The sequence below is a fragment of the Hypanus sabinus genome, unplaced genomic scaffold, assembly GCF_030144855.1.
Source record: "Hypanus sabinus isolate sHypSab1 unplaced genomic scaffold, sHypSab1.hap1 scaffold_421, whole genome shotgun sequence".
In the NCBI taxonomy this organism is placed as follows: domain Eukaryota; kingdom Metazoa; phylum Chordata; class Chondrichthyes; order Myliobatiformes; family Dasyatidae; genus Hypanus; species Hypanus sabinus.
Window position 1 is genome coordinate 14,008 of NW_026781300.1, and position 9,008 is coordinate 23,015.

A 9,008-nucleotide genomic window follows, 5' to 3' on the forward strand; every position below is an offset into this window, starting at 1 on the left:
AAAAAAGGCAAGGATAAAATGGAATGCGGGTAATTTAGAACAATATCCGTTCTTAATGTAGATTATAGGTTATTTACCTCCATCGTGGCCAAATGATTAGAGGAATTTCTACCCATACTGATAGGTAATGATCAGACTGGTTTTATACGACAACGCCAGACACAAGACAGTATACAAAGGACACTTCACATTTTGGATCATATACACAAAATAATATCGATGCAATAGTGGTAAGCATGGACGCTGAAAAAGCACTTGATTCGGTTAATTGGAATTTACTCTGCAGAGCTTTACATAGATTTGTTTTCCAAGACACAATTATTAAAACTATACAGACACTATATGACAATCCTGCTGCTAGGATTAAAGTCAATGGATGTTTATTAAATAGTCTTACCCTAGAAAGGGGTATGAGACAGAATTGTGCATGGCCACCACTACTCTTCGCACTATCTTTGGAACTATTAGCTCAATACATCAGACAAAATGAGGATATCAGGGGAATTATTATTAAAGGGACAGAGCATAAATTGGCTTGTTATGCGGATGACATTTTGATCTATCTAGGGCAACCAACATACTCTTTACCTAAATTGATGCAATCCTTTGAACAATATGGTCAATTATCAGAATACAAGATCAACATAGATAAAACCCAATTACTTTCATATTACTATAGCGCACAATAGAAATTGAAAGTTGATACCCCTGGGCATGGCACACAGTCTTTCACATATTTGGGCATCATTATCCCAAAAGATTTGGCAAAATTATCACAATGTAGTTATCAGCCTTTATATAAAAAAATTAAGCAATATGTGTCATGATGGAGCCTGATTCATTTTTTCAGTCTCAGTTCAAGGATTAAGTCTATTAAAATTAATATACGGCCCAGACTGTTATAGCTCGTTCAGACCTTACCAATAGAGATTAATCAAAATCAATTCAATCAATATATCAAGGTATATTCGGCAGGGTAAAAGGCCTAGAGTTCGTCTCAAAACTTTGCAATTAGCAAAGGAAAAGGGGGGATGGGGCCTACCTTCTCTTAGAGATTATTATATTGCAGCACAGTTGAGAGCTGTGATATGTTGGTGCAACCCAGCATATGACACTCATTGGAAAAACATTGAGGAGCAGGTACTTCCCATCCCCATACAAGCAATTTTGGCTGATAACAACCTGCAAAGTTACATAAATACTATTGATAGCCCATGGGTGAAATTGACTCTTAAAATATGGATAACTACTATAAATGAATATAATCTAGAGGGAGATATTGCAATTCTTAAATGGTGTGCATATGACTCTGATTTTACACCAAATAAATTGGATGCTAGATTTAAGTACTGGACAGCTAAAGGAATAACAGTTCTTTGCAACATAATGAAAGACGGAACACTGTTCAGTTTTGAAATGCTTAAAGAGAAACATTTATTAGAAAAACAAGATTTTTATCGGTATTTACAAATGCGACAATATGTTAATAAGACGCTTAAAAATGTAACCAAGGCAAATACATGCTTGATAGAACTCCTTAGAAAAGCATATAATTCAGATAATGGTAGTAGAATCATTTCAAGCATGTATAAGGGAGTGGCAAATGTAAAACACATTCGACTTCATACATTAAGTCAAAATGGGAGAAGGAAGGAGGGATAATTATATCTAAGGAAGGATGGTCATCAATATGGAGATATCAACGGCAGGTCACCAATTCACAGAAATGGAGGGAGTTCGGATGGAAAAACTTAATAAGATATTTTATTACACCTTCTTAGAAATCCCATTATGATGGTAACCTCCCTGCCTGCTGAAGAAATTGTGGAAATCAAAATGCAAATCATTATCATATTTTTTTGGGACTGCCTTTTTATCAAAAACTATTGGAGGGGGATACATAATGCCCTAACAAGACATCTTTAAATGTAAAATACCCTTGGAGAGTAAGACCATATATTTTGGATGTATACCTCAAGAATGGATGAAATGAGATAAATATTTACTGAATATACTGTTGGTGGCTGGTAAAAAGACTTTTTCTAGAAAATGGTTATCACAGGAAAGCCCAACTTTAAATACATGGATGGAAATTACAATGGACATTTGCAAAATGGAGTAGATAACAGCTTGTGTTAATCATAAGCTGGAACAATTTGATTCATACTGGGGAAAATGGTTTAACTACATAATGCCTCATAGGCCTGATTTTAATCTCACAGATCAATGAATCTGTTGTAAAAAAAATCACTCCCTACCTGTACGTAGTTCTTTCCTTTTGTTTGTTTGTATTTTTGTTTCCACTGTTTTTTATAAGTGTATATCCCAGATAAATACTTTGTGGAAATTTTGTGATATATATTTTGTGATATGATATGTGATATGATATATATGTACAATGTCTAAAATACATCTTATGGAGCTGTTTGTTTGATGAACTTGTTACATACCCCGTAACTGGGTGTCTGATCAGCAGAGAGAGAAGAATCCGTTGGAGTCTGGTGGTACCAAACTAAAGGTGTTTATTAGTAAACGACACAATACAGAATCAAAAATGCAAATATACATATAAAACAAGTTAGCAGTAATTAACCTAAAAATGTAGGAATAATAATAAGCAATAATAAACAAGCTCTATCGATGTCTAGGGGTAAATGAATTGTCATAGGAAAGTATAGAGTTCAGTTCATAAATGCTGAGGTGATTATACTTGTGTTGAAAACGTTGGAGAGAGAGCGAGAACGACGGAGAGCGAGCGAGCGAGATGTAACAGCAACAGCTGTGGCAGGAAAACCTTTTGTGGCTTTCTTAATCCGTCGTGTTTTTGTGGTCTTTCAGTTATAACCCCTCCGTCCTTCAGCTAGACTGTTCTTCTGTGGTGGACTCTTCACTCTGGCATGAGTGGACACACAGAGAAGTCCCCACCGGCCCTGCTGTAACACTGTGAGCTTTACTGACCGATCACCTGGTTCGGTCTCCGAAGCCCCCACCTTTCTGTGGGTTCCCGACAGTCAATCAGTGTCCACTAGGGTGTCTCTCCAGACCTTTCTTTTATCCCCACTCACGGGGTCTCAGCTATCCATAGAGGGAAATTTGGAAATTGACAACATTCCGAACAGAACAGCCTTGGATTAACAATGTTTCCAGACAGGGATATTTGTTACACCTTAATTGTAATTGTCGGTCTCCCGGGTAAGTACCTTTCGATTACTGATACGGAAGCAGAGACCTCACGCCGCTCTCAGCTACTGCTGAGTGAGTGAGTGTGTGTGCCTGTCTGTGAGCTGCTGATTGTGCATCGGTGAACAGTGGCAGGCATGCAATGATGTTTGTCCAATGGTGCAAATTATAAGTCAGCGCGATGTGCTGGGGAATTAGCTCAAATGGTAGAGCGCTCGCTTAGCATGCGAGAGGTAGCGAGATCGATGCTCGCATTCTCCATCGACATTTTGTATTCAGAGGATTCCTCGCATCAAATTCCTGAACTTGGATTTCACAAAAGATGCGGTTGGCGCTGAGCGAGCGGAAAGTGTCTCTGTCAAAGGGCAGCGAGAAAATGTCGTAGGTTTGCTGCGTTGAAAGCAGATAGGAGGAAAAGCCGGCTGGCAGCTGGTGTTTCAGTAATGAATGAGCTGCAGGCGACGATTCCGGCATAAATCGGGTGAGTGGTTAGAAGGACATTGCCCTGGTTACTGGGTGAACAGTGAAAGCTGAGTAACCTTTGATTTGAACGGGCGAGGACGATCAAAGAGCTGTGTTGGAATCGCAGTGTCCCGAGAATTGTCAGAAGCGCGGTGATAGGCGTCATCCCGTGGCCTGTGGCCCCCAGTGCTGGAAGGACGAGATAGTTGCCATAGGCAGGCTTTTGCCATCGGTCGACAGATGCCAGGCTGAAATCTGCATAATGATTGTCGGTCGGACCCAACGTGGAAAAACTTGGTGTCGCTTTTCCTTCGATAGCTCAGTTGGTAGAGCGGAGGACTGTAGAGGAAATGGAGTCATCCTTAGGTCGCTGGTTCGATTCCGGCTCGAAAGATCAGGACTTCTTTTACTGCGCCCATCGTCAATTCCATACCACAGCCTCGCCATGATTGAAATTCCCCCGCGAACGTGGCATTTGTGGACAAGCAGCTGGAATTTCCTTTTTTACCAGGTTAACATCATTTTGAAATTATGCTAAAATCTTTGGTAATATAATGATGAGTTTAACTGTATTAATGAATATAATCTATAAATGTGCAAAACGCTAAACTAACCACATCTACATTGAAAAAGGTTAGCTTCTGTGTACGTGCATTGTCATTGTTTCAAGTTACAACTCTGTCACAAATGGTCACAATGAAGACAGAATGGAAGTCGGTCGCTCACTGTTCAGGAACTACCATCGCCTTCCCGTCAGGACATTTCACTGTTGCATCCTCCCCGTCAATTGTGACTGCCTGACAGTGTTTACGTGTGTTTTGTCATCGTTTGACATGGATATTACAGATTTAAAAAAACATTCCAAGTGCCGAGAACTTTTAAGACCGGGTAACAATTTTCTGCCCAGAGCAATGGTTTGTCCCCGAAGCAGTAAAATAAAACAGAGGGAAGGTTGCTGCGGTGCAAGATCTTGTTTTCAGAATCAGACCTTGCAATTGAATAGTAACTCAGACTTTCGGAAAGAAGCGTAGATGCGCTCTTCAATTACACTCCCCCTCTCCTTGGAGATACCGCGCTTGGAGTTCTGTGAACAGTCTTGTCGCCCTGTTATAGGAAAGGCAGAAGTCCGCTGAAGAGTGCAGACAGCATTCACACAGATGCTGCACGGACTGTCGGGGTTGAGTTACAGGGAGAGGTTCGGCCGAGTGGAATTTTATTGAGGGCAGAAATGTAGCTGGATCACCAGCGACTTTTCCTCACATAGAAGTTGCTCTGTATATTGAACAGCCTAACAAAGGAAATGGGCGATACAGAGTCGTTAACAATACTTGAAGTACACATGGGCAATTAGACGGATCTGATCCAATCACGGACAATGGTATCAGATGGCCACGTCGGTTAGCATGGAGATATTGGTCCGAAGGACCCGTTTCTGTGATCTATCATTCCTGGACTCCGCTCATCGCAGCTGCATCCGTGAACGTGAAGAGATTAATGTGAGCATGCGCTCCTGTAAAACGCTTTATAATGCGGTCACGTGTTCAAACAAGCAAAGTATCTTTTTACTTCCACTGATAATGTCCAACAGAGATTTAATTTTAAAAGAACAATTGACGACTGTGTTTCTACAAAGAATACTTTTGAATTTCTATATTCTTATTTTTGGTCATTTTTGATTCACTGCAGTTAACCTTGTGGCGATCATCATTCTCCGCCGGGGAAACTGCGGTCTCTCCAAATGCGTCACGCGGTACCTGGTGGCGATGGCTGCGGCGGATCTAATGGTGGTGATTATCGAAGTCCTGTTCTACCAGATGGGTCGAGCATACGGATTTCATTGCGGAGTCCTGGACAACGCTCCATTCTGCCTTGTCCACTACGTCCTGTGTCACGTGTCCGTTGACTGTTCCGTGTGGTTTACTGTCGCTTTCACTTTCCATAGCTTTGTGGCCATTTGCTCCTCTAAATTTAAAACGAAATACTGCACCCCCAGAACTGCAGGATTAGTGATTGGCGCAATATATATCGGTTTCTGTTTAAAAAATATCCCATTTTATTTGCAGCATATGAATGGAACAGCTTTGTTGGAAAATGGTGACTGGATCTGTACCAATAGGCCCGCTCTTCCATTCACGGGATTGTTTGAAGGGTTTTATTGGGTGGACCGTCTGCTAAATCCGCTACTTCCTTTCTTCCTCATTTTGACCATCAATGCCCTGACCGTCAGACAGATACTGGCGGAGAGCAGAGTCCGCAGGGGACTGCAGGGACGGGGAAATTGCGGGAAACAGCGAGATCCGGAGATGGAGAGTCGGAGACAATCCATCATTCTGCTCATCAGCCTGTCGGTGAGTTTCCTTCTCTGTGGGCGACAACCACTCTGGTCTTCATTCTCATGCGATGCCTCTACACAGGCCTGGAAACGTCTATCCGGCTTTTTCAGGCACAGTTTTGGGGTTCTGTGATTCAGAATTTCAACAGCTGCACGAATACATTTATCTACGGAGTGACACAGACCAGATTCAGAGAGCAGGTGAATGTTCTTCTGCTCTCCCCCGCTGTTTCAGTTTTGAAATATTTTAGATGTCTATACCGCTCAGTTGAAAGGGTCAAATAGTTTTCGCACTCCGAAAATAAATCTACACCTGCTCTACAAACGCATGAATAAATTGAACTTACAGAAAACGTTGTTGTTCCCAGCAGTTCTGCCTTTCAAATATATTCAATTCAATTCAGTTAACTTTTCTTAAGGCTATCCACCCAGTAGTAGCTCAAAATTAAAGTGACGCGCTGACAATGAACTGTGCCCACTTAAACGGACAATTTAATGTCATTCCAAATCACTTTACACAGTCATCCCCATCAGTAGAGCAGCATATTATGAATCTCGCCCCAACGGTAAAAATGCCCCTTGGTTCAATTCGGCATTTCTGGAAACATTCTGTACAATACAGAGCTGCTATCTCACTTCAGAAACATTGATCTAGCAACGAAACGTTAGCAATTTCCTGAATAGGAAACTTATCTGGAAATTCCTCAATATGCCGTGCCACTTTGCTTCACGTTGCCCTTTCCAAAACAAAGCTGCAGAAAGTTCAGATTAGCTGTAATTTCAGTTTAGGTATCGCTAGTAGAATGTTTATAACTTGAGGTGCAGCGAAATCGGGAATTCACTTCTAATTTTGGGCGCAATCAGAGCTTAATGATTGCTTTAAAACCTAGACATATTAACATGCGTTCAGACAGATCAGCCTTGTGGAAGCCCAGCGTCAGCTCTCAGACACCTTGTCCAGCTTACCCCTCCACAGGACCCCACCGCGGAGCACCAGGCCATTGTCCGTCACACCAGCACTGACCTTATTAGCTCTGGGGATCAACTTCCACTGCAACGCCCATAGTTCCCGCACCCGGCCTCTCCAGTTTCTAACTGTGATGAACTACGTGTGCCTGTCTGGACATGCCCCTGCTGACTGCTCCTGTGGCTCCACCCACAGGCCCCTGTATAAAGGCGATCTGAGGCCTGACGCTCGGCCTCTGTCTCCAGGACATAGTATGATGGTCACTCACTCCTGGTTCCTTCTTCCAGTCAATAAAAGCCGATATCTCGCCTTACGTCTCAGTGTGAGTTATTGATGGTGCATCACTAACTCGTACTCAAGACCAACAATCCTGCCTGTTCAGGTAGACCCATTGTTACAGCTAGTTCTGCCCCACTGATCTCATATCTGTATACACTGACTCAGTTTCATCCCCGTAGTTCATTCCCTTCCTATACACATCCATGACAGCTCACACGTTTTGGTTCATCTCAATGTTGTCTGGTGCCCTGACCCATATCATGTTATGTATACCATCGATGCCCAGTCCCTATACACCCCCATCACTCACAAGGAAGTTCCCAAAGCTCCCCATTTCTATTTGGACACCAGACCAACAAGTTGCATTCCACCATCACTCTCCTCCGACTGGCGGAGCTTGTCCTCACTCTCAATAATTTCTCCTTTTGATCCTCCCACTTCCTCAGACAAACGGTGTACCCATGAGCACTCGCAAGGCAGGCCAGCTATGTCTGCCCTTTTGTCGGTTACGTGGAGGCGCGGGTAAATAAATTCGGACAGATATACCAAACACCAGAAAGTCTGCAGATGCTGGAAATCCAAAGCAACGCACACAAAATGCTAGAGTAACTAAGCAGGTCAGGCAGCATCAACGGAAAAGAGTGAACATCATTGTTTTTCCGGCTGAGACCCTTCATCGGTACCGGAAAGGAAGGGGAGGAGTCAGATTAAAACACTGGGGCAGGGGAGGAAAAAGTTAAAGTAGCCGTTGATAGATGCAACAGGAAGAAAGGGAGGGGTGAAACAAAGAGCTGGGAAGTTGATTGGTGAAAGAAATAAATGTCTGGAGAAGGTTGAATCAGAATCGAGCAGAATCAAGTCCATAGAAAAAAGGGAAGAGTGTGGGGGAGGGGAGGTGGGATTGGTTAGGGGACAGCACCAGAGGGTGGGGATGATCAGATGAGAAGAGAAGCTGTGAAAGGGAGACATGAATGCGGAATGGTGAAGAGGTTGTGGGGTTGAGTGTGGGCAATGACCAGCCATTAGAGAAATCGATGTTCATGCCAGGATATTGGAGGCTACCCTGACGGAATACAAGGTGTCAGTACTCGAACCTGTGTGTCGCCGCCTTGGCTGTAGAGGAGGCCACGGACTGACATGTCAGAATGGGAACGGGAAGTAGATTCGAAAGGGGAGGCCACCGCTTTCCTGGCAGGTGCTCGACGAGGGGGAGGGGCCTTCCGATCTTCGTTGGGTCTCACTGATATATAGGAGCTCTCAACGACCGGATACAGTAGATGACCTCAACGGATTCACAGGTGAGGGGTCGCCACACATGGAAGGACTGTTTGGGCCCTGAGGGAGGGGGTGTAAGGACAGATGTTGCGCTTGTTCCAGTTTCAATGATAAATGCCAGGAGGAAGATCAGTAGGGCGGGACAAGGGAGTCACATAGGGAGTCATCCCTGCAGAAGGCAGAATTGGTCGGGACTTGTATGAGGATGGGAAGATGTGCTCGGCGGTGGGATCCCGTTGGAGGTGGTGGAAGTTATGTGCAGAGTGTTATGTGCAGAGTGTGTATTGTGGTGCGGTAAGTGAGAAAAAGAGGAACTCTATACGTTATGGGGCGGCGGGAGGATGGGGTAAGGGCAGATGTGTGTGAAATGGAAGAGATGCGGGTGAGGCAGCGTTCATGTTGGGGGAGAGGAAGCCCTTTTCTTTGAAGAAGAAGGACATCTCAGTTGCTCTGGGATGATAAGCATCGGCCTGAGAGCAGATACAGAGGGGACGGAGGAGCCGAAAGAAGGGG

General features: G+C 43.7%; 2 non-coding genes across 2 annotated transcripts; both read left to right on the forward strand.

Moving 5' to 3' along the window:
- Window positions 1-3,368: 3,368 nt before the first annotated feature.
- On the forward strand, window positions 3,369-3,441 carry trnaa-agc (transfer RNA alanine (anticodon AGC)). Its single transcript has one exon. It is a non-coding gene; the product is annotated as a tRNA-Ala (tRNA).
- A 509-nt stretch (window positions 3,442-3,950) lies between these two features.
- trnay-gua (transfer RNA tyrosine (anticodon GUA)) lies at window positions 3,951-4,036 on the forward strand. The gene is given in 2 exon segments: window positions 3,951-3,987; window positions 4,001-4,036. It is a non-coding gene; the product is annotated as a tRNA-Tyr (tRNA).
- Window positions 4,037-9,008: the final 4,972 nt, after the last annotated feature.